Raw genomic sequence first — 24,536 nt, 5'->3', positions numbered from 1 at the left:
GAAGTAATGGTAGGTGTGGCAGAAATCGCAAGAGAACTAGAATTAGAAGTGGAGCCTGAAGATGGGACTGAATTGCTGCAATCTCATATCAATCCTGAATGAAGTAGGAGTTGCTTCTTATGGATGAGCAAAGAAAGTGATCTCTTCAGATGGTGAACATGCTGTGAACATTGTTGAAACAACAATAAAGGATTCAGAATATGACATGAATTAAGTTGATAAAGCAGAGGCAGAATTTGAGAGAACTGACTCCAATTGTGAAAGAAGTTCTACTGTGGGTAAAATAATATTAAGCAACAGAGAAATCTTTCCTGCAAAAAGATTACGTGACTTGCTGAAGGCTCAGATAATCATTAGCATTTTGGGCAATAAAATATTTTTAATTACGGTATGTACATTGTTATTTAGACCTAATGCTATTGTACAATAGGCTACGGTACATAAATTTTATATGTACTGAGAAACCAAAAAATTCATGTGACTTGCTTTAATTGCAAGAGTCACTTTATTGTTGTGGTCTGGAACTGAACCTGCAATCTCTCCAAGGTATGCCTGAATACCTTGGTATACGTGGTATACATTCATTTAAACTAGCTGAAGGCAACAAAGAGAAGATTCTCCTCTTGGTACTTGTTTTAAAACATTTTATTGTATGATTTTTGGATTTTGAGTATACATTCCTGGCCCGTTACATAGCAGGAGAATGTTTTCTTAATATTACCAGAATTTCCCCTAATCAGAGCTCCAAACCACATATTGGCCACTTTACAAGAAACAAGAGCCAGCCAGTTGACATCTCTAGTTGAAAGCCAATACCAGTTTTTTGGCAGTTCCACAGCCACCTTTTATTAATTTAAAATGGGGGTGACGGAAACATTTTAAGACCATGACTGTGGGTCAATTCCCTGGGAAGATGCTCATTTAGAATGCACCAGATATGCTGTGATGTTAAACTTCAATATTCAAAGAAGTTTTTCAAATATATTGTATAGTAGTTGCAGATTCTACCTTATAAACTGGGTGTTGCTAGTCTCATAAAAACTGAAATAGAAAAAGACACAAGTATCAAATACAATTCTAGTTATGACCCACGACAGTAGTTTTAGCTGTAGATTCATATTGAAATCAACTGGGGAAGCTTTAGGAAAAGCAGACATCATCTTCCCCAAACTCTTCCACCCTCTGCCTGCATTGAATTAGAATCTCTGGGGATGGTGCTCCACCAATAGCATTTCTAAGAACAACTTCTTTTAGTTTATTCCAATGGGGAACCCAGCTAAAGAAAAATTGTCCTTAGGCAGCTCAGCTATTGAGATCCTACACATGTGACGTGTTATTCAATGAATACCGGACTATCTGGCCAACTGGTTCATGATATCTGAAATACTGTTGATGTTTGCCTCACTCCTGTCAGCTGAGAACTGTCCCTTATTCTTAATATTTTGCCTTTAACTTGACACATGCTCCATCAGTGTTGTTATAGATATGACTAAATCCTACTCTAAAATTTACCCTTGGAAGTGATTCATAATCACATAATGAATATCTCTGGGCCTATTTAAAATTGTTAAGATTGGACCACCCTAAAACCACAGCAAAGCTAAAATCAGGCATACACGTCAATGTTGTTAAAATTTCTTTGTAGTGCAAGGGTTTTCAAATATTCTGTTCAGTTAAAAACTCATGAAACTATCTGGATTCCTTTTAAATTTCATTTTCCAAATCAATTGGGCCTTCTCTTGAATCAATAGAATTGAACAAGTATTACAGAGAAGTAAAGTTTATTTTCAATTATAGGGACTTGTAAAAATGTGTTTCAACCTAATGTTTCCCCATTTTCATCTGTCTTCTCCGAATAGGTAATTACTTTCTGGATTTTGGAATATTTTTCTCCATGATAAAATCATCTTGACAGTGCTGTATTTTGCAGACATTTCAGTGTGGGTTTCTTATTTAATTGGGTGACTTTCTCATGTCTTCCTAATCTCTCTCAGCATTGGCATAATTTCAGATTATTTAAATTCTAAAAAACAATTTGTCTTTTAATTATTTATCCTTTAATTAAATATTACTTTATTACAAAAAAGTAATATTTACCATTACTTTTAATGGCAAAAACCACAATTGCTTTTGCACCAACCAAATAAAATTTGTTTATATTGCATACAATATATTTTGAAACATGGATACATTATGGAATGGTTCAATTGGGGTAATTAACATATGTATTATTATGAATATATATTTTATTATATAAAATATAACTTATTCTTTGTTGCCAGAACATTTAGAATCTACTCTCTTAACAACTTTCAAGAATGCAACACCCTGTTATTAACTATAGTCACCCTGTTTTCCAATAGATCTCTTGAACTTATTCCTTCTAACTGAACTTTCGTATATACTGACTTAATGGTACTATAATTAAACTGTACCTATAAGAATTGGGAACAAGAGCTAATCATATGTTTGAAAATTTTCAAGACCTAATTAGATGTTTTCAGAAAATTTCCAAACATTTGAACATGTAGATCTTGATCCTGGTTCTTATAGGTGCAGTTTGAATCATAGTTCCATTAAAGTGAACATTCTACATAACTGGAAAAGATCAAAGGAGTCTTTTTTATGTGTATTTATTTTCTCCCCTCCATCTTTCTTTCTGGAAAGTATTAGCAAAGTATTACTTTTTTTTGCAGCATCTAGTTAAACATTTTTAAGTTAGGGACAGATTTAATGGCAATATGTCCCATTCCGGTGTTGTTATTTAAGGCTCTCAGGTTGATTCTTCTGAACTGTACCACCCAAAGTTACTTCAAATAATCCTAGATGGCTGGGTCCACTGTTATGCTATTCCCAAGGGGGGACTAAAGAAGGTAGAGATCATAAGGTTTAGCAACATTGTTCATCATAATCCAGTTCCAAATCTTCATTTGAAATTTATATGGCATTTTATTCCTCTTCATTGGGTTTCCACTTTATATTTAATTCTTTCAGGAGATGACAGTAACGTGCTTCCACTCCAAAGCCATTGCCAAAAAGAAAAAAATGATTGTTTTCATGAGCATCATGAGGCAGAGTCTTTTATTTTTCTTATTTCGAATGAAAAGCATATATCTTCATGTATTTTGCATGCTTACATCCCAGGGAAAGAATACGTAATTATTTCTCCAGTTGCTGCCTTAATTTTTCTACTTTTGTTTACTACAATATACTGAAGTCTGTGTATCTTTTCAAAATAAAATAAATCTGTGAAACGGCGACATTGCGTTAAACATATTAAAGTACAAAACACTCTCAGTTGACCATGGGAAGGATTACAAATTACACTCAGATATCTGAAGAGTAGAATCAGCAACTATGTATGTGTCTTACTGCTGCATACACATCTCCAACTAAATACAGAGACACATTTTGCCTTATATTCTTATAAGAAAATGTATAAAAAATAACGAAAAATAAACCAATTACAATACTTGGCATTGTATTCTCTCCACATCAGACATTATTTGCCTCAATGGTGGTTCCTGTAAATGCCCATCTTTTGCTGATCCAAGAAGTACAAATAACTATGACCACACAATGTAAAACAGGAGCCCATTTGGTAAAACCTATGCATATTTTAAAATAGAAGAGAAAGACATCTAAATGTTCACAAACCTTAATTATGGCAGGGCATGGATGATTTTCTGATTCCTCTCCTTATCTTTATTTAACTATCAGGGGTAACTTTTATTTTTGATTTTTTGAGACAGAGTCTTGCTCTGTCGCCCAGGCTGGAGTACAGCGACGCCATCTCGGCTCACTGCAACCTCTGCCTCCTGCGTTCAAGCGATTCTCTCACCTCAGCCTCCCGAGTAGCTGGGATTACAAGCACCTGCCACCACACCCAGCTAATTTTTGTATTTTTAGTAGAGATGGGGTTTCACCATGTTGGCCAGGCTGGTCTCGAACTCCCAAACTCAGGTGATCTGCCTGCCTCACTCAGCCTCCCAAAGTGCAGGAATTACACGTGTGAGCCACTGTGCTCGGCCAACAGTCATTTTTAATGAGATGAACTATTTTTGTAGAAAGCACCAGGAATGATGGCTATGTGTTTAAGTAGCATATGTTCAGCATGTGAGACGTCAGCTTCATCTACTGCTATTATAATTACCAGAATTGTCTAGTTCACAAAATTGAGCCATGACTCTTGAAATTGCCATTATACATAGGTGACCTAAATATCCCCACATGGATACAGTACACTATTGACCCATTATCTGATAGTATCGCTAACTTTTTCCAAATGCAAGGGGAGAAAGTTCTATGATGTCTTCAGATTCTCTGCGTTTTTCAATTCAGGTTTTTGTTTTTCTTTTGTTTTTCTGAATTCCAAATGTCTAAGATCCAATATCATATGTGTATACTTCATATTCTTACAGAAATATCAGCTAGAGATTATAATGGACCATTTAAGTTTCATAAATAAGAATAAAAATATTATTCTGGTGTTTTGATTAATTAATAGAATGGTCAGTCTTCTTATGCATTACATTTTTAAAAAATAACATCACAGCTGATCAACTTACCTTAAAAAGAATTCAAAGAAAATTAGAGAAATCAAAAATCAAAGCAAACTGAAAGTATCATTTTAGATCCAATAAATGGTCCAAATACTTTAAAAAGAGATATATTTCAGGGGGATAGTGGGAGAGGAAAATGCCATAGCAGTTTTGGAAAGAACCATATTTTAAGAACCATAAAGAAAACATTGAACAAAATCAATTGGGCACTTACCATATATTGACACTAAACCAAATATTTTATTTATAAACTGTCCTAATAACATTCCTATTAGAGAGGTGTGTCTGCACCCACTTTAATAAGAAGAACACTGAAGTTGAAAAAGCTAAATAATTAGTTGAGGTCACACGTTGGTGGAGGGATGAGATGAAGCTGAAAGGAGGGCCTTTCCTTATTGATGGGCTCCTCTGTCCTAAACCATGCTGTTCTAGCCATGGTTTTGAAACATTAATCACAGAAATCTCCTTTCTAAGCCTTTCTCAAAAAGAAATCATTTCAACTAACCAGAAGATATGTGTATGAATATATTTGTGACAGTAAAAATTACAAAGTGCATACAAAAGAGATTCATAGAAAAGGTTCTGGAAGGTTGATCAAAATACAAGGATTAATTTATAATTTAACATTCTGAAGCCTATTTGTCATTATGGAAAATGATGCCAACATAGTGTTAAATGAAGATGCAGGCAAAAATATTTCATAAAGAATATAATTTCTAGTATATAAAACATAATTCCAAGTTAATATTTAAAAAACATTTGACAAACCTTACAAAAACAAGAAATGGGGAAAGGATTCCCTATTTAATAAATGGTGCTGGGAAAACTGGCTAGCCATATGTAGAAAGCTGAAGCTGGATCCCTTCCTTACACCTTATACAAAAATTAATTCAAGATGGATTAAAGACTTAAATGTTAGACCTAAAACCATTAAAATCCTACAAGAAAACCTAGGCAATACCATTCAGGACATAGGCGTGGGCAAGGACTTCATGTCTAAAACACCAAAAGCAATGGCAACAAAAGCCAAAATTGACAAATGGGATCTCATTAAACTAAAGAGCTTCTGCACAGCAAAAGAAACTACCATCAGAGTGAACAGGCAACCTACAGAATGGGAGAAAATTTTTGCAACCTACTCATCTGACAAAGGGCTAATATCCAGAATCTACAATGAACTCAAACAAATTTACAAGAAAAAAACAAACAACCCCATCAAAAAGTGGGCGAAGGACATGAACAGACACTTCTCAAAAGAAGACATTTATGCAGCCAAAAAACACATGAAGAAATGCTCATCATCACTGGCCATCAGAGAAATGCAAATCAAAACCACAGTGAGATATCATCTTACACCAGTTAGAATGGCCATCATTAAAAAAATCAGGAAACAAGAGGTGCTGGAGAGGATGTGGAGAAATAGGAACACTTTTACACTGTTGGTGGGACTGTAAACTGGTTCAACCATTGTGGAAGTCAGTGTGGCGATTCCTCAGGGATCTAGAACTAGAAATACCATTTGACCCAGCCATCCCATTACTGGGTATATACCCAAAGGACTATAAATCATGCTGCTATAAAGACACATGCACACGTATATTTATTGCGGCACTATTCACAATAGCAAAGAGTTGGAACCAACCCAAATGTCCAACAACAATAGACTGGATTAAGAAAATGTGGCACATATACACCATGGAATACTATGCAGCCATAAAAATGATGAGTTCATGTCCTTTGTAGGGACATGGATGAAATTGGAAAACATCATTCTCAGTAAACTATCGCAAGGACAAAAAACCAAACACCGCATGTTCTCACTCATAGGTGGGAACTGAACAATGAGAACTCATGGACACAGGAAGGGGAACATCACACTCCGGGGACTGTTGTGGGGTTGGGGGAGGGGGGAGGGATAGCATTAGGAGATATACCTAATGCTAAATGACGAGTTAATGGGTGCAGGAAATCAACATGGCATATGGATACATATGTAACAAACCTGCATATTGTGCACATGTACTCTAAAACCTAAAGTATAATAAAAAAAAAAACATTAAAAAGTTATCTTAGGGTGTGAGAACAATGATGTTTTTAAATTTAAATATTCTATAACTTTGACATTGAACTTACTACCATGAATTGTGTGCAGTTTGGACTTAATGAAAATCTTCGAAGGCTATAATTTAGATGTGATTTAAAAACAACAGAGATCCATTCAGTCTGCAATCATATAATGGAAAAAATATAACGTCATTCATATACGATTTTTCCATTTGACATGGCCTAGAGAAAGTGTGAGCTATCTTCTGCTATAAACAACCTTTACATTCTTGGAGCTGTCAGGGTAATATCTCTTACCTGAAAAATGATGAGTTTGGAGAACACAATCTCTTAACTTGTCTTCAGTGGTAATAGTCTATGAATTTGTAAGTGCTAGAAAGAAAATAGAAAATAAGAAGTAAATTCATTGGCATGGCACTATGGGTGATAATACGAGGATAGTTTCAGAATGATAACTGACATCATCAAAAAAACATTGAAATTGGAAAATTTCAGCTACAGATAAATTAAGTATCTTTCTATAGATCTATATAGTAAAATGAAGTAGCCAAGCTATCAATTTTGTGATATATGCAGCATTTTAAACAGGTGATTATTAGGACTAAATTTTCAGCCCATTAGTGATGGATTAATGGCATAGATTGCTTCCAAGGGGAACTCTTATAGACTCTATGAACTCTCACCTCCACAAAAAAGAGATGGGGCTTGCAGGTGGCCTGGTATGTGTGGAAAAGGTGATGTGCAGATAACTCCCATGAAGCACTGCTAACCTCTCCTCAATATGTGGCCAAATAAATTAAGAATGCTCTCAGTGGTCATCTTTTCAGCTCTCTTTCAATGCCTCCTTCTATTGCCCTTCACTTCGCCATCTCTCCCCTCCCTTCCGTAGGATCCACTCTTATCATAACATCCCATCCAGGACTCTAGGTGCTCAAGTTTTTCCTTTACCCACATAAGTTTTGCCCTACATAAGTTAGTCCTCAGAACGTATTTGGTCAGAAGATGCCTGCTGTCTGATTGAAACATATAAACCCTGTCTTCATGTTTCAAGTGACCTCTTGCTGAGGAGGTTTATCTTGAGTCTCGAGTCAGGGTGCTTGACCTAAGTTATTATGAAGAGAGAGAGAGAGAGAAAGAGAGAGGAAGAGGAAAAGGAAGAGAAGGAAGGAAGGAAGGAAGGAAGGAAGGAAGGAAGGAAGGAAAGGAAAGGCGAGCAGGGGAAGGGAGAGAGGAATGAAGGAGAGGAGGGAGGAAGGGGCAGAAGGAAAGAAGAGAGGAAGTAAAGAAAGTAGCATTGAAAAAAGATGCTTGCACGAGAACGTTTATAGCAGCACAGTTCGCAAATTGCAAAAACATGGAACCAGCCCAGAGCCCATCAATGAATGAATGGATAAATTGTGATATATATATATGTGTGTGTGTGTGTGTTTATATGTGTACATATATGTGTGTGTGTGTGTATGTATATAATCGAATACTACTCAGCCATAAAAAGGAATGGATTAATGGCATTCACAGCAACCTGGATGGGATTGGATAGTATTATCCTAAGCGAAGTAACTCAGAAATGGAAAACCAAACATCGTATGTTCCCATAAGTGGGAGTTAAGTTTTGAAGATGCAAACGCAAAAGAATGATACAATGGACTGTGGGGATTCAGGGGGAAATAGTGGGAAGGGGGTGAGGGATAAAGGACTACTAATTGGGTTCAGTGTATACTGCTCGGATGATGGCTGCACCAAAATCTCACAAATCACCACTAAAGAACTTATCCATGTAACCAAATACTACCTGTTCTCCAAAAACCATGGAAATTAAAGAAAAAAAAAGAAAAAAATAAAAGAAAATCCTGCTTGGTTTCCAAGGAAAGGAAAAGCAAATAAAACAAGCCAACAGAGGTACAGAAATAGCATTTGTAATTCCTAGAAATTGTTAATAGTCAATTTAGAATTTTTATGAATTAATTGATAAGAGACCTTTCTATAAAGGTCAAATGTTAAAGACGAGAAAATATTTACCTTGAAGATATCAGAAAGGCACTAGTTAGGTCTTATAGGAAAGTCATTTCAGGTATTTATCCAGTTTTTCTTTAATTACAAAAGTGAATTATTTACTTTGCAATATGATTGCTTATCTGGTAGATTCTACTTAAAGCTGATGATGGTTAATTTTTAATTTATTCACACATCCCTACCAAGCACCATTCCTTATTTCTACTCTTTTTCAGAAAATAAAAATTAAAAAGTTGTGTGGACTCACTATTTCCATTCTTTTCTTCCCACTCTTTTTTAAAACTATTTTTTTTCAGGCTTTCCACCAAATACTCCATCAAAACTGTCTTTTTCCAGGTCACTGACAACTTCCACATCATTAATTTTTTGGTCACTTCTCAATCTTCACTTACTTACTTAGCAGTATTTGATACTGTTGATTCTGTTCAGATTGTCTTATAATTCCACTATAACTACAGTAATAATTCAGCTGAAATTATAAGCATGTAAAATTACTTAGCTCCCCATTTAAAATGACAATCACAAAACTTATTTTATATTCCAGAAGACAAATATCTTTAAGCACTATAAATTCCTATAAATATGAAAATTTGCTAATGGACATGTCAATTGCATGTCCACAACGAACTTCCACAGCTATTGCAAAATCATCTTAATCTATGTCAACAGAAACTTTTACTAGTAGGTAGGTTCCCTGGCCCTTTGCAACTTAAAATCAGGCACTGAAAGGAAAAGATGATAATGAGTTTTTGGTGCCCCGGGGGGTGGATTTTTTACATGGATTATACAGAAGTTACTTTGATTTTAAATATTAATATTCAATTTATTATGGTTATAAATTCAAAATACCGGTTTGCCTTAAGCATCCTTATGCTTTTAATTTGTATCACAAATATTATTTTAAATAGAAATCTAGGAAATTTTATAATTACCTTTAAAAGAAATTTTCAATTATGTCTACATTAACAAGTGTAATTATTTAACATGCATTAAATGTTTTAAGCCTCACTTAATATGTTAAGTTTCCTTCAACTTTTGATTACTAAACGTACTTTCTCAGACACTTAAACTATTCTTGCAAATTTAATAAATGCAATATATAGATGTATGCATATGCACACACAGTGACCAGAAAAGTGTGGTACGACATTACGGATGGAGATGTATCATCCAGGATGAATTTTTCCAAACCCCCTTTGCTGTGTTAAACCCCTTTTTTGTAGTCAGTTGTTACATATGCAAACACTAAAAAGGGAACAGTCCATAGCCTATGCACCTGTGTTCAAGTTGCACATTAACTAAATATGCAAGTCAAGTTCATGATATTCATGCCAAGCAGAAACACCAAGTGATAGATTTAACTTATCTATAAGCAGCATCATTCTCTTCTGAATACTTTTTTTTATGTTCACCTGTTACAACCACAGCTTATATAGACACTTAAGGCATCTAATATGATTCTGTGTGGCCAAAGGGTGTGCCTGATGCTAACATCACAGCTTCTAAGGGTACCATTTTAGTGGCCACAATCCACATGTATCCTGCTGAATTAATCAACTCTTTTTGGTATTGGATGAGAGTTAAATTTTCCCTTCTCACCTTGATGGTTTACAAACTGTGCAGGCTAAGTTGGTGCCCATACCTCTCAGTGTAATATTGAGAGGTCCTAAATAATAGTAAAAAATAATTCTAATATCTTGCCCTACATGAAGGAATTATCTTGACACATTTTCAACAGAAGCCAAGAATAAGTGTTTTCAGCATTCTGAAAAGTAATTTCAGAATTTTGAGTTTGTGTAGTGGCCTAGATGTAAATTTATTTTTAAATGATTGAATTTCATCTTGTCTGAAGACTAAAATAACAGGAAATAACTAAGAGGCTGAGAAATACATTTATAACAGGGTAACTTACATGAGTTTCACATTAACAGTTTGAAGAGCATGGTATGATTTTTAATATCCTCAATTATATTTGAAAACTAAATAGGTCTTCTATATTAGTAGCCTCAAGCTCTCTGACAGCAGATACCTTCAATTACAAACTCTTACCTCAATTTGCCTTCTTAGGGACACTGATTATATTGCATGTAGGTCTTCCAACAAAGACCACTTTTAAAATATCAAACCATGACACTCAACCCTTTCATTTCAGTTCAATATTTATTATATTATCTTCATTTTATCTACCTTGAGGTTGCCACCATGTAAATATCCATTTCATTCAATGTCTCAATAAATATTCTCTGAGTGCATAGTATGTGTCTTTCTCTGAGCTAAAATAAGTGTATTATGGTGGTGACACAGGCATACAATTTTTTAAAAATAACTGTAAAGATTTAATTTATTCTCAAGTTTTCAGACAAGAACATGCTTAAAGTATATGCATTCAAGACTTCCAAATCTTCCCTTATGGCCATCCCTAATAGTCTTCTATTACATAGTTTTATACAAGAATTTATGTCCCATTCTCTTTGCAACTGATGGCCTCATGACTTTATCTTTGATATAACTTTAGTTTTTCTTATTTTCATCTTTAGAGACAGTATTCTCAGTGCAGTTTTCAACTGACTAGTCTACAAAGGATTTATTGTCCAAGTTATCAATCATTACACTTCTGGAGTCTGAGTGGTTTCTTGAACTTTTTCAAATATCATGAAAATTTCACTATTAGTGTTGGATTAATATTGACTCTCTTATTGTAGCCGTTATGAATTTCAAATAAATGATTATGAAAACATAATTTGCACTAATTTATATAAAGTTTGTGTAATTTATTTTCTGACATATTTGTGTCTGAAAACTGTGAGACAAGATGCTGTTTTTCCAATACCAGTTATATGTTGAAAAGTAATTCTATTCTTTAGCCACTTAAAGTTATAACTTTCCAGGAATTTGAAGGTCCTCATTCCTGGAACTGTTCAAAGTTGGATACACATATAACAGGGATATAACAGAAAATTTCCAAACAAAGTCATTGATTTAGTTTAGAAAATTTTTAACTTTTCTTCAAGTGTTCATATGTTCTAAAGTTCTGTGAGTCTAAGAATTTGTGTTTTTGCTTGATTTACATTGTGAGTCTTCTTTGAGAACAAAAGTTCTCCCCTTTATCTTTAGGGATCCAATAAATAAAAAACTGAGGACTTAGAGATTTTACTGATATTTTACTGATAGAATTACCTTCTGCACAGTTAGTGCACATCTATACAAACAGATTTATTTAAAAGGCTGATAATTTTCCACTTAATTACTTGTTTGTTTTTAACAATGATCCTGCTTATGTGGAAAATGTAGGAATTTTGTTTTTACAAAGAGGTCAAAGGCAAGCAGATGATATTTAGTACCTCTCTTCGTAATTTCTCAAGATTTGTTACTAAAATATCTCAATGTTATGTAGTAGAGTAACTTTGTTAGTTCTTATAAATTTTTCTTATGAATTTCTTAAGAATAACTTTATCTCTTATGCAATACATTGCAGCTAGCCAGGGTGCAAGCTGAGGATAACAAATTAGTAGTCAGCACTCTGTCTTCAGAGCATGTAAGTTAAGAAAATGTGTGGTTTCTCATATTCAGAAAATCCAAACATCTTTGGAGAAACAAGTGAGTTTCAATGGTCAAAAATAGATAGGAAGTCTAAATAAATAAACAAAAAATAGCAAGTTTCAAAGGAATCACAATTTAGACCTAAAATACTGGCCCCTTAGTAATATGGTAAAAACAGTTACCTATCCTATCTCTCTGATTGTCAAGATGAAAGACGGTGTGGAGGGAGAGAAGAAGTAAGATGGAGAGAGAAGGAGAGAAACAGAGAAAGGGAATGAGAGATGAAAAGGAAAGATGGAAAGAGAGACACACAGAGACAGAGGGACACACACACATACACAGACTGATTTTATCAGGGATCGAAACATCATAGGGAGAATGTTTTAAAGTTACCCTGTACGTATAACACACATTTGATGGGAAGTGATTCTGTATGTTACTGTAACATTTACTCAGATCACAGAAATGAGCCAGCACCTCCTCAATGATGAATCATTAATTACTTAATTTAGTAACTTAAATCATTAATGACTTAATTTAATTTTAAATGTTTTATCCCCAAAAATAACTAAAATGGATGGTAAAAACTTAACTGACTTTAACAACTAAATTAAATGTTAAAGCTGGTTATACATCTGTGTCAAGTCCCTCACCGATTCCCACCTCCATTCATAGGCACCGCAAATGGATGTGAAACATATTTAATGAATGGGTAGCATACATTTAAACTATTTGTAACATATATTTGATAGTAAGTGATTCTATAATACAGGTTGCATGTTTCTTGTTACAAAATAAATCCACATGAAGGCTCTGAAAAATTCTAAAAACAAAGTTTGTTTATTTAATCACCAAAGGTTGTTGAGCAGTGGGGATAAAAAGGTTAAAAATGAACACATCTGGACCTATAAACAGATCACTGCATTCTCAACAGAAAGTTCTACTACTGATCCATCTTTCTCTATATCTCTATCATCTATCTATCTGTCTCTATCTAATCTATCATCGACTTACCCTATCAATCTATCTAATCTATCATCTATATATCCTATCTATCCATCTAATCTATCCTATCTATCATCTATCTGTAACTGTATGTATTATGTATCCATCCATCTTTATCTATAAATCTATCATCTATCCATCCATTTTATCTATCAATCCATCCATCCATAGCTATCTACCTACCCACCTACCTATCTGTCTAGCTACCTATATATATCAAGATTGTAAAGGCACAGAGGGGAGTCAGGTTAGGCTTCAGCATGCTAGTGACAAACAGGCTTTTTCCATGCAGATAAAGATGGAAGTAGGCCGGGCGCGGTGGCTCATGCCTGTAATCCCAGTACTTTGGAAGGCCGAGACAGGCGGATCACGAGGTCAGGAGATCGAGATCATCCTGGCTAACACATGGTGAAACCCCGTCTCTACTAAAAATACAAAAAAATTAGCTGGGCGTGGTGGCGTGTGCCTGTAGTCCCAGCTACTCGGGAGGCTGAGGCAGGAGAATGGCGTGAACCTGGGAGGCGGAGCTCGCAGTGAGCCGAGATCGCACCACTGCACTCCAGCCTGGGCGACAGAGCGAGACTCCATCTCAGAACCAAACCAAACCAAACAAACAAACAAACAAAAAACCATGGAAGTATATTTCCGGCAGAGGAAACAGCATCTGCAAAGCTACTTAGATACTGTCTTGCTTGAGGTTAGGCATGCATAACTTGGTAGTAAAGACAACCAAGATAAGTTTTGCTTGTTAACTGTGGTGTTGCAACCCAGGCCAACACTTGGTGTTTATTATTTTCTAAGTTTCTTCCTTCTTTTTTAAAAATTATTTTTTTCTAACTGACAAAAATTGTATATATTTGTGGTGTACAACATGTTGCTTTGAAATGTGTGTACATTGTGGGATGGCTAAATTACATATGTGTTATCTCACATACCTATCAAATTCTTGTGGTGAAAACATTTCAGATCTACTCTCTTAGCATTTTTTAATGATATGATACATTTTTATTAACTATAGTCGCATTCTATTGAAACAATAATTTTATTATTTCATGATTTTATGGGTTAATTGAGCTTAACTAGGCAGTTCATGTATGGTATTGGCTAAAGCGGCAGCTAGTGGTAGGGGCTAGATTGGATTAAATTTGCTAGGACAGAAAATTAAAACATAATTGACTCCGGAGGTAAATTTTTAAATATAGGTTTTCTCATTAGTTCTTTATTTTGTGAGCTCAAAAACAATATACTCTTTTTCATATATAAAATTTATATAAAATACACTTCATAAATAAAATGTATAAAATAAAATTTCTGGTTCCATCTACCCAATGTTCAGACTGTTTTGCTTGATTAAGCAGTACAGGAAAGGTAGGCATGGTGACTCAGTACAGGAAAGGTAGGCATGGTAACTCATGCCTGTAATCCCAGCACTTTGGGAGGCCGAGGCAGGTGGATCACTTGAGGTCAGGAGTTTGAGACCAGCCTGGCCAACATGGTGAAACCCCATCTCTACTAAAAATATAAAAATTAGCTGGGCATGGTGATGCACACCTGTAGTCCCAGGTACCTGGGAGGCTGAGGCAGGAGAATCACTTGAGCCCAAGAGGGCGAGGTTACAGTGAGCTCAGATGGTGCCACTGTACTCCAGCGACAGACTCTCTCAAAAACAAAACAAAACAAAACAACAACAACAACAACAACAAAAAACAAAGCATAGAGGGCTACTGTGCTTTAATGTGCTTTTTAAAAAGGAGTGGAATAAAACTAGGAAAAGAAATAATTTTCATTAAGAGAACTATTATACACAATCGTTAAATATAGGTTTACATAATTGGGATAAAAATTATTTGAAAAAATATCAGTTGGCTGAAACCACTAAAATATTCAGGCTCAACCCATGTGGAATTATACTGCCAGAATATTAGGAAAATGGGTTGACAGAAGGAACCAGGAGTTCTGAGCACTGCAACTGAACTTTGATGTTGAGTGTCTCAAAGTTCCATGACCTAGGAGTGTGCTTGTTTTCACCCACCAGATGAAATGGGTTGCTCTTTCTCCTGTCATCTGAGTAGAAGATTGCTTTCATTACAGTCTGAGCTGAGTGAAGATCAGAAGAGTCCAGGGATAGGTCAGAGACACCACAAGTCAATAAGTCTAGAAACGCGAGGCAGCGTGTGGAGACGGCCCTGCATGGCTGCTCTGGTCTAAACGTCTGAGTCCCCCACCAAATCCAAACGTGGAAATCCTAACCTCCGAGGTGATGGTATTAGAAGGTGGGGCCTTTGGGAGGTGATGAGGTCATCAGGGTGGAGTTCCATGAAAGGGATGAGTGCCTTAAAAAGTAATATGAAATGGTTTGCTTTCTGCTTTCTACTCTCTGCCACATGAGAACGCAGTAAGAAGAGCATGATGTGCAAACAAAGTGGGTCTTCACCAGGCACTGCATATGGTGGGGCCTTGATACTGGACTTTCCAGCTCCAGATGTGTGAGAAATAAATGTCTAGCATTTGAGCCACCCAGTCCATGGCAGTTTGTTACAGCAGCGTGTACTGACTACAGCAATGGCACACATAAATTTCTCTGAAGATGATTTTCAATCGAAAAAGGAAAACAGGCCTTGCCTGTTCTCCGTCATTAACTTCTCTTCATGAGGGCCCAGGCTTTCTTTGTATTCAGTGAAGGCAGGTAGGCCTGTCCAAGCCAGCATTGTAGAACTATCACATGTCAGGAGACAGTGAAACTCATTCATGTGTGGAGCACATCAGCAGATTACCATGGCCAAGAATATCAGTATGAGGAACATCATGGGCAAAGCTAAAAAGTCTTTACCAAGCCAGCGGCTATCCCTGTCAAGAATGGCCAAATAAGCAACATGCCTACCTTTGTGTTACATACTATGGTTCTATTATATATTGATGCTTTGGAAACCATGGGATAACATTCATCAGTAGGAAAACAAAAGCTTCACCAATCCTTTTGTAATGTGGTGATGGGTAGGGTGATGGATACTAAAGCCCCTACAAGAATCCTGTATCTCAGGAAAGGAGGTGTTGATGGCTGATGTGATACCTTGGTTCTTCTTAGTTTGAAAGAATTTAAACAAGAGACACACAACAAAGGAGGTGTAGCATAGAGTAATTTATTGTAAAAGAAAAATAATATGTTGAAAGTTAGGGGCAGAATGGACAGTACACCCTGAGAGAGACAGGATTCAGGGTGGGCTGCTCGAAGGATGAGACAGCAAAGACTGGCACTAGGGCGACTCCCTGTAAGGGAGTCTTCCATGATTATTCATCAGGAGTTGGGAGAGGTGTTACAAATAAGCATGTTCTCGGTAGTCCTCTGGGTCCACATGCGCAGTAGCTGTGCATGCTTGTTCATACATTGCATGTCTCATTAGCATCTTATATCTCTACCCAGGGGTATGCTTTTTACTATTAAAATGAGCAAAGGATCAGTTTGAGGACAGGTAAAGTCAAAATGCACATGCTCTCTAGAAGGGAAAGTCCCTATTGAAGATAGCTTAGCTTGAATGAACTCAATGACAATGAGAATGCTGAAGTTTATTGTGTTGATTGTACGGTCACCACCGTTGCTGTATCCCGAGAACATGGACACTTTCTTGACTACCTATCCTGCCTCAGAAGCCTGGTACTTAACAATGGATGATCACATAAGCCTCGCTGCTGTCAGCAGCACCATTGTGAGCTAGCCTGACTGTCAGCTAACACTTGGGTGGGAAGTCACGTGCAGTGTGCAGGGCGCCTTCTATTTGGCCGTCCTGGTGGTCTGCATCTCTCCACGCAGCTCTTCACAAACACAAGCTTTCATTCTGCCCTTTGGTTCTCCAAGGAACACTTTGACAGTTATTTAATTTAATCTTTCTTGTTGGTCTGCATTCGACTGTGCCAGCTTATCAACAGAGCTCCTTTAAGACAATCAATACTTCCTGTTTGTTCCAAAAAAAGTCTTCTTTACACAATTCAGTGCAGAGAAATAAATGGATGCATTTGACAGTAAGAAGGCACGTTTATCTGACTTTTATGTATCTGCTACATCAGTAGAAACAGTGCTATTTTATTTGATGAATTATAATAATAGGTTGGCAATTCTTCGAAAACTAAGAAGTGAATTGTTGCTTTTGTTTGAGATCATAAGGATCAATACAGTGGATGGATTTCACCCTCATATCCACAAAGCACAGTTGCTTCTTCCTGCAGCTCTTTGGATGTATGGGTCTATGTAACTCGCTCACAGCCTTATTTGACTTAGAAATCTTTGTGAGTAGCTAAGGAGTGTGGCCATGTGCTAGGAACAGTGGCTCACACCTGTAATCCCAGGACTCTGGGAGGATAAGTCACGAAGATTGAGTCCAGGAAATTCTAGATAAACCGGGGAAACATAGTGAGACCTCCTCTCTATGAAAAATAAACAAAAATTAGCTAGGTGTGGTGGCACACACTTATAGTCCCAGGTACTCAGCGGGCTGGTACAGGAGAATTGCTTGAGCCTAGGAGGTTGAGATACAGTGAGCTATGACTGCACCACTGTACTCCAGCCTGGGAGATAGCAAGACCCTGTCTCAAGAAAAAATAAAATATAAAAAAGTAAAAAAGTAAAGAAAAGCCAATATCATCATAAAAATAAATTTCTTTTTTGGAGGAGAATGGGAAATGGTGGGGGTCAAAGGGACAGAATCACGAAACTACACCAGATGTCATTCTGGGTTCTTTCTGTTCTGTTCTCTTGGAATAATCTTGGTGGAAGCCAAACTGCTCATCAATCCTGTGGTGATTGGGGAGCTCAAAGGATCCCATTCATGCAAACAGAGCCTTAAGTTGGGCTAAGAATTAAAGGTCGGTTTTGTTATGGATGTTTCCAGGTTACAGCACATTTGCACAATTACATCTAAATAGTAGGCAGCCACTAATTGTGATGATAATCATATTGATGTAAGAAGAAGCAGCAAGTGGATGCTAAGGGGAGGAGGAGGAGGTGATGGTGAAGATGTAGGACTTGCTCAAGAGAAGAGAGAGAGCAGTGTAATTGTGGACGTTTATGGATTGTTTCTTACTCATGATTCGGTTAAAGGTGAACAATAATCATTGCAGCGAGCATTGCTCGCCATCCCCTAAGAGTGTCAAGCTATTTTTATACCCTATAAGAGAATCCTGCTTGATCACAGGTTTGCCCAGTTAGTTTCAAGAATGAACTGATGCTCAGAAACACAAATACTTAAAATTCAGACAACTTATCACAGTTCACTAAATTGCAGGTCATTGGATCTCCTCAAGTGAAAATGACTGCTTTACACCAACCTCATTCAGGCTTTGGCCTGCTTTCTGTGCCTATGGATGAGACAACATTTTGTTATCAGGCAAAGCTATGAAACCACATCCCTGCCAGATGGGGAGGTCAGGATGTCAGCATCACTCCGGATCCCGGTTATCAAAGGCCATGTCAATCTGCACTTTTCTTTCTCTTTCTCCAAGCCCTTAGAAGAAAAAAGGAATCCTTTATCCTGGAGGGAGATGGCACTACACTAAGATGACAGATTTGGTTTTGCTTTACCTTTGAGACTCTAAATAAGAAACCACTTAATTAACTTTGGTTCCAGGGATCTTTCAATAATTTTAAGATGGGAGCTAATGGATGGAGCTGTTGTTCTCTCCAGCAAGTTATGTCTTCCTGCATGAAGACATATATCTTCATGTATATTTACAGAATCATATTTTCATATATGGAGATGTATACGCATATATGTTGATGGATGAATATAAATCTGTGTGTTTATTTATGGAGGCATATCTCAATGTGCAGCAATATAACTATAATGTATGTCTATTTATGGAGACGTATTTTCATGTATGGAGACATATTTCCTTGTGTCTTGATAAACTTAGATATGCTTTCATGTGTAGCTATATATCCTCACATAGGTAAATGTGTTTCCATGTATCTTTACGTACGGAGAGTCTACATTGCAGCAAATAAAATCCCAACCAATTAGTCACTGTCTGATGAATAATCACTTCACTTAGATGACAACTTTAATCATTTTAATAAACGCGCAGATACAACAAACCCTTTACTTAATAACTCATTGTGTCTAACACTAAATTTTATATTTTCAAATAATGCTCTTTTTCATTTTCTTCTGTAGAATTAATATGTAAATTATTTCTTTTTTCTTTTTTTTTTGAGATGGAGTCTCACTGTCACCCAGGCTGGAGTGTAGTGGCACAATCTCAGCTCACTGAAACCTCCACCTCCTGAGTTGAAGCGATTCTCCTGCCTCAGCCTCCCAAGTAGCTGGGATTACAGGCACCCACCACCATGCCTGGCTAATTTTTTGTATCTTTAGTAGAGATAGGGCTTTCCCATGTTGACCAGGCTGGTCTTGAACTCCTAACCTCGGGTGATCCGTCCACCTTGGCCTCCCAAAGTGCTGGGATTACAGGCGTCAGCCGTTGTGCCTGGCCCCTTTTTCTAATTTATTTAATATTAAATATTCCTATTGGTTTCTAATTATATGCAGAGTTCAAGATTGAGTTAATTTAATTAGATTTGTTTTACTTTTGCTGAATGTGTCTAACATCATAACACATTTCATCTCATCAATTTATTTTTATAAAATGTAATTAACTAAGAAGTATATGTAGGGGCTTTACAAAAGACTTCTCATTTGTTTCTACATGTTTTGTAACAAAATTAGAAAACACAGATATGCTCTGGAGCCAAGATGGCCGAATAGGAACAGCTCCGGTCTACAGCTCCCAGCCTGAGCGACACAGAAGATGGGTGATTTCTGCATTTCTGTTTGAGCCACCGCTGCTGACACCCAGCCAAACAGGGTCTGGAGTGGACCTCTAGTAAACTCCAACAGACCTGCAGCTGAGGGTCCTGTCTGGTAGAAGGAAAACTAACAAACAGAAAGGACACCCACACCAAAAACCCATCTGTACATCACCATCATCAAAGACCAAAAGTAGATAAAACCACAAAGATGGGGAAAAAACAGAGCAGAAAAACTGGAAACTCTAAAAAGCAGAGCACCCCTCCTCCTCCAAAGGAACGTAGTTCCTCACCAGCAACGGAACAAAGCTGGACAGAGGATGACTTTGACGAGTTGAGAGAAGAAGGCTTCAGACGATCAAACTACTCTGAGCTACAGGAGGAAATTCAAAACAATAGCAAAGAAGTTAAAAACTTTGAAAAAAAATTAGAAGAATGGATAACTAGAATAACCAATGGAGAGAAGGGCTTAAAGGAGCTGATGGAGCTGAAAGCCAAGTATCGAGAACTACGCGAAGATTGCAGAAGCCTCGGTAGCAGATGCGATCAACTGGAAGAAAGGGTATCGCTGATGGAAGATGAAATGAATGAAATGAAGCAAGAAGGGAAGTTTAGAGAAAAAAGAATAAAAAGAAATGAACAAAGCCTCCAAGAAATTTGGGACTATGTGAAAAGACCAAACCTACGTCTGATTGGTGTACCTGAAAATGACGGGGAGAATGGAACCAAGTTGGAAAACACTCTGCAAGGTATAATCCAGGAGAACTTCCCCAATCTAGCAAGGCAGGCCAACATTCAGATTCAGGAAATACAGAGAACGCCACAAAGATACTCCTCGAGAAGAGCAACTCCAAGACACATAATTGTCAGATTCACCAAAGTTGAAATGAAGGAAAAAATGTTAAGGGCAGCCAGATAGAAAGGTCGGATTACCCACAAAGGGAAGCCCATCAGACTAACAGCTGGTCTCTCGGCAGAAACTCTACAAGCCAGAAGAGAGTGGGGGCCGATATTCAACATTCTTAAAGAAAAGAATTTTCAACCCAGAATTTCATATCCAGCCAAACTAAGCTTCATAAGTGAAAGAGAAATAAAATACTTTACAGACAAGCAAACGCTGAGTGATTTTGTCACCACCAGGCCTGCCCTAAAAGAGCTCCTGAAGGAAGCACTAAACATGGAAAGCAACAACCGGTACCAGCCACTGCAAAAACATGCCAAATTGTAAAGACCATCGAGGCTAGGAAGAAACTGCATCAACTAACGAGCAAAATAACCAAGTAACATCATAATGACAGGATCAGATTCACACATAACAATATTAACTTTAAATGTAAATGGGCTAAATGCTCCAATTAAAAGACACAGACTGGCAAACTGGATAAGGAGTCAGGACCCATCAGTGTGCTGTATTCAGGAAACCCATCTCACGTGCAGAGACACACACAGACTCAAAATAAAGGGATGGAGGAAGATCTATCAAGCAAATGGAAAACAAAAAAAGGCAGGGGTTGCAATCCTAGTCTCTGATAAAATAGACTTTAAACCAACAAAGATCAAAAGAGACAAAGAAGGCCATTACATAATGGTAAAGGAATCAATTCAAGAAGAAGAGCTAAGTATCCTAAATATATATGCACCCAACACAGGAGCACTCAGATTCATAAAGCAAGTCCTGAGTGACCTACAAAGGGACTTAAACTCCCACACAATAATAATGGGAGATTTTAACACCCCACTGTCAACATTAGACAGATCAACGAGACAGAAAGTTAACAAGGACATCCAGGAATTGAACTCAGCTCTGCACAAAGTGGACCTAATAGACATCTACAGAACTCTCCATCCCAAATCAACAGAATATACATTTTTTTCAGCACCACGCCACACCTATTCCAAAACTGACCACATAGTTGGAAGTAAAGCTCTCCTCAGCAAATGTAAAAGAACAGAAATTATAACAAACTGTCTCTCAGACCACAGTGCAATCAAACTAGAACTCAGGATGAAGAAACTCACTCAAAACTGCTCAACTACATGGAAACTGAACAACCTGCTCCTGAATGACTACTGGGTTCATAATGAAATGAAGGCAGAAATAAAGATGTTCTTTGAAACCAACGAGAACAAAGACACAACATACCAGAATCTCTGGGACACATTCAAAGCAGTGTGCAGAGGGAAATTTATGGCACTAAATACCCACAAGAGAAAGCAGGAAAGATCCAAAATTGACACCCTAACATCACAATTAAAAGAACTAGAAAAGCAAGAGCAAACACATTCAAAAGCTAGCAGAAGGCTAGAAATAACTAAAATCAGAGCAGAACTGAAGGAAATAGAGACACAAAAAACCCTTCAAAAAATTAATGAATCCAGGAGCTGGTTTATTGAAAAGATCAACAAAATTGATAGACCGCTAGCAAGACTAATAAAGAAGAAAAGAGAGAAGAATCAAATAGATGCAATAAAAAATGAGAAAGGGGATATCACCACTGATCCCACAGAAATACAATCTACCATCAGAGAATACTACAAACACCTCTATGCAAATAAACTAGAAAATCTAGAAGAAATGGATAAATTCCTCGACAAATACACCCTCCCAAGACTAAACCAGGAAGAAGTTGAATCTCTGAATAGACCAATAACAGGTTCTGAAATTGTGGCAATAATCAATAGCTTACCAACCAAAAAGAGTCCAGGACCTGATGGATTCACAGCCGAATTCCACCAGAGGTACCAGGAGGAACTGGTACCATTCCTCCTGAAACTATTCCAATCGATAGAAAAAGAGGGAATCCTCCCTAACACATTTTATGAAGCCAGCATCGTCCTGATACCAAAGCCTGGCAGAGACATAACCAAAAAAAAAGAATTTCAGACCAATATCCTTGATGAACATTGATGCAAAAATCCTCAATAAAATACTGGCAAACTGAATCCAGCAGCACATCAAAAAGTTTATACACCATGATCAAGTGGGCTTCATCCCTGGGATGCAAGGCTGGTTCAACATATGCAAATCAATAAATGTAATCCAGCATATAAACAGAACCAAAGACAAAAACCACATGATTATCTCAATAGATGCAGAAAAGGCCTTTGACAAAATTCAACAACCCTTCATGTTAAAAACTCTCAATAAATTAGGTATCTCAAATAATAAGAGCTATCTATGACAAACCCACAGCCAATATTATACTGAATGGGCAAAAACTGGAAGCATTCCCTTTGAAAACTGGCACAAGACAGGGATGCCCTCTCTCACCACTCCTATTCAACATAGTGCTGGAAGTTCTGGCCAGAGCAATCAGGCAGGAGAAGGAAATAAAGGGTATTCAATTAGGAAACGAGGAAGTCAAATTGTCCCTGTTTGCAGATGACATGATTGTATATCTAGAAAACCCCATTGTCTCAGCCCAAAATCTCCTTAAGCTGATTAGCAACTTCAACAAAGTCTCAGGATACAAAAACCAATGTACAAAAATCACAAGCATTCTTGTACACCAATCACAGACAGAGAGCCAAATCATGAGTGAACTCCCATTCACAATTGCTTCAAAGAGAATAAAATACCTAGGAATCCAACTTACAAGGGATGTGAAGGACCTCTTCAAGGAGAACTACAAACCACTGCTCAATGAAATAAAAGAGGATACAAACAAATGGAAGAACATTCCATGCTCATGGGTTGGAAGAATCAATATCGTGAAAATGGCCATACTGACCAAGGTAATTTATAGATTCAATGCCATCCCCATCAAGCTACCAATGACTTTCTTCACAGAATTGGAAAAAACTACTTTCAAGTTCATATGGAACCAAAAAAGAGCCCGCATCGCCAAGTCATTCCTAAGCCAAAAGAACAAAGCTGGAGGCATCACGCTACCTGACTTCAAACTATACTACAAGGCTACAGTAACCAAAACAGCATGGTACTGGTACCACAACAGAGACATAGATCAATGGAACAGAACAGAGCCCTCAGAAATGATGCCGCATATCTACAACTATCTCATCTTTGACAAACCTGATAAAAACAAGAAATGGGGAAAGGATTCCCTGTTTAATAAATGGTGCTGGGAAAACTGGCTAGCCATATGCAGAAAGCTGAAACTGGATCCCTTCCTTACACCTTATACAAAAATTAATTCAAGATGGATTAAAGACTTAAATGTTAGACCTAAAACCATTAAAATCCTACAAGAAAACCTAGGCAATACCATTCAGGACATAGGCGTGGGCAAGGACTTCATGTCTAAAACACCAAAAGCAATGGCAACAAAAGCCAAAATTGACAAATGGGATCTCATTAAACTAAAGAGCTTCTGCACAGCAAAAGAAACTACCATCAGAGTGAACAGGCAACCTACAGAATGGGAGAAAATTTTTGCAACCTACTCATCTGACAAAGGGCTAATATCCAGAATCTACAATGAACTCAAACAAATTTACAAGAAAAAAACAACCCCATCAAAAAGTGGGCAAAGGACATGAATAGACACTTCTCAAAAGAAGACATTTATGCAGCCAAAAAACACATGAAGAGATGC

General features: G+C 37.1%; 1 protein-coding gene across 6 annotated transcripts in view; it reads right to left on the bottom strand.

Annotated features, from left to right (window-relative positions):
• Positions 1 to 24,536, bottom strand: part of LOC129475165 (variable charge X-linked protein 3-like) — a 545,231-nt gene that overhangs the window by 239,537 nt on the left and 281,158 nt on the right. For all 6 annotated transcript variants that reach the window (XR_010119687.1, XM_055267200.2, XM_063634964.1 and 3 more), the window contains exon 2: positions 6,924 to 6,998. The gene's annotated coding sequence lies outside the window, so the exon portion shown is untranslated. The remainder of the gene's footprint in view (positions 1 to 6,923; positions 6,999 to 24,536) is intronic.

The sequence above is a fragment of the Symphalangus syndactylus genome, chromosome X (assembly GCF_028878055.3).
Source record: "Symphalangus syndactylus isolate Jambi chromosome X, NHGRI_mSymSyn1-v2.1_pri, whole genome shotgun sequence".
Classification (NCBI taxonomy): Eukaryota; Metazoa; Chordata; class Mammalia; order Primates; family Hylobatidae; genus Symphalangus; species Symphalangus syndactylus.
Note: the sequence above shows the minus strand (reverse complement) of the source record. Positions and strands in the feature narration are given on the sequence as shown.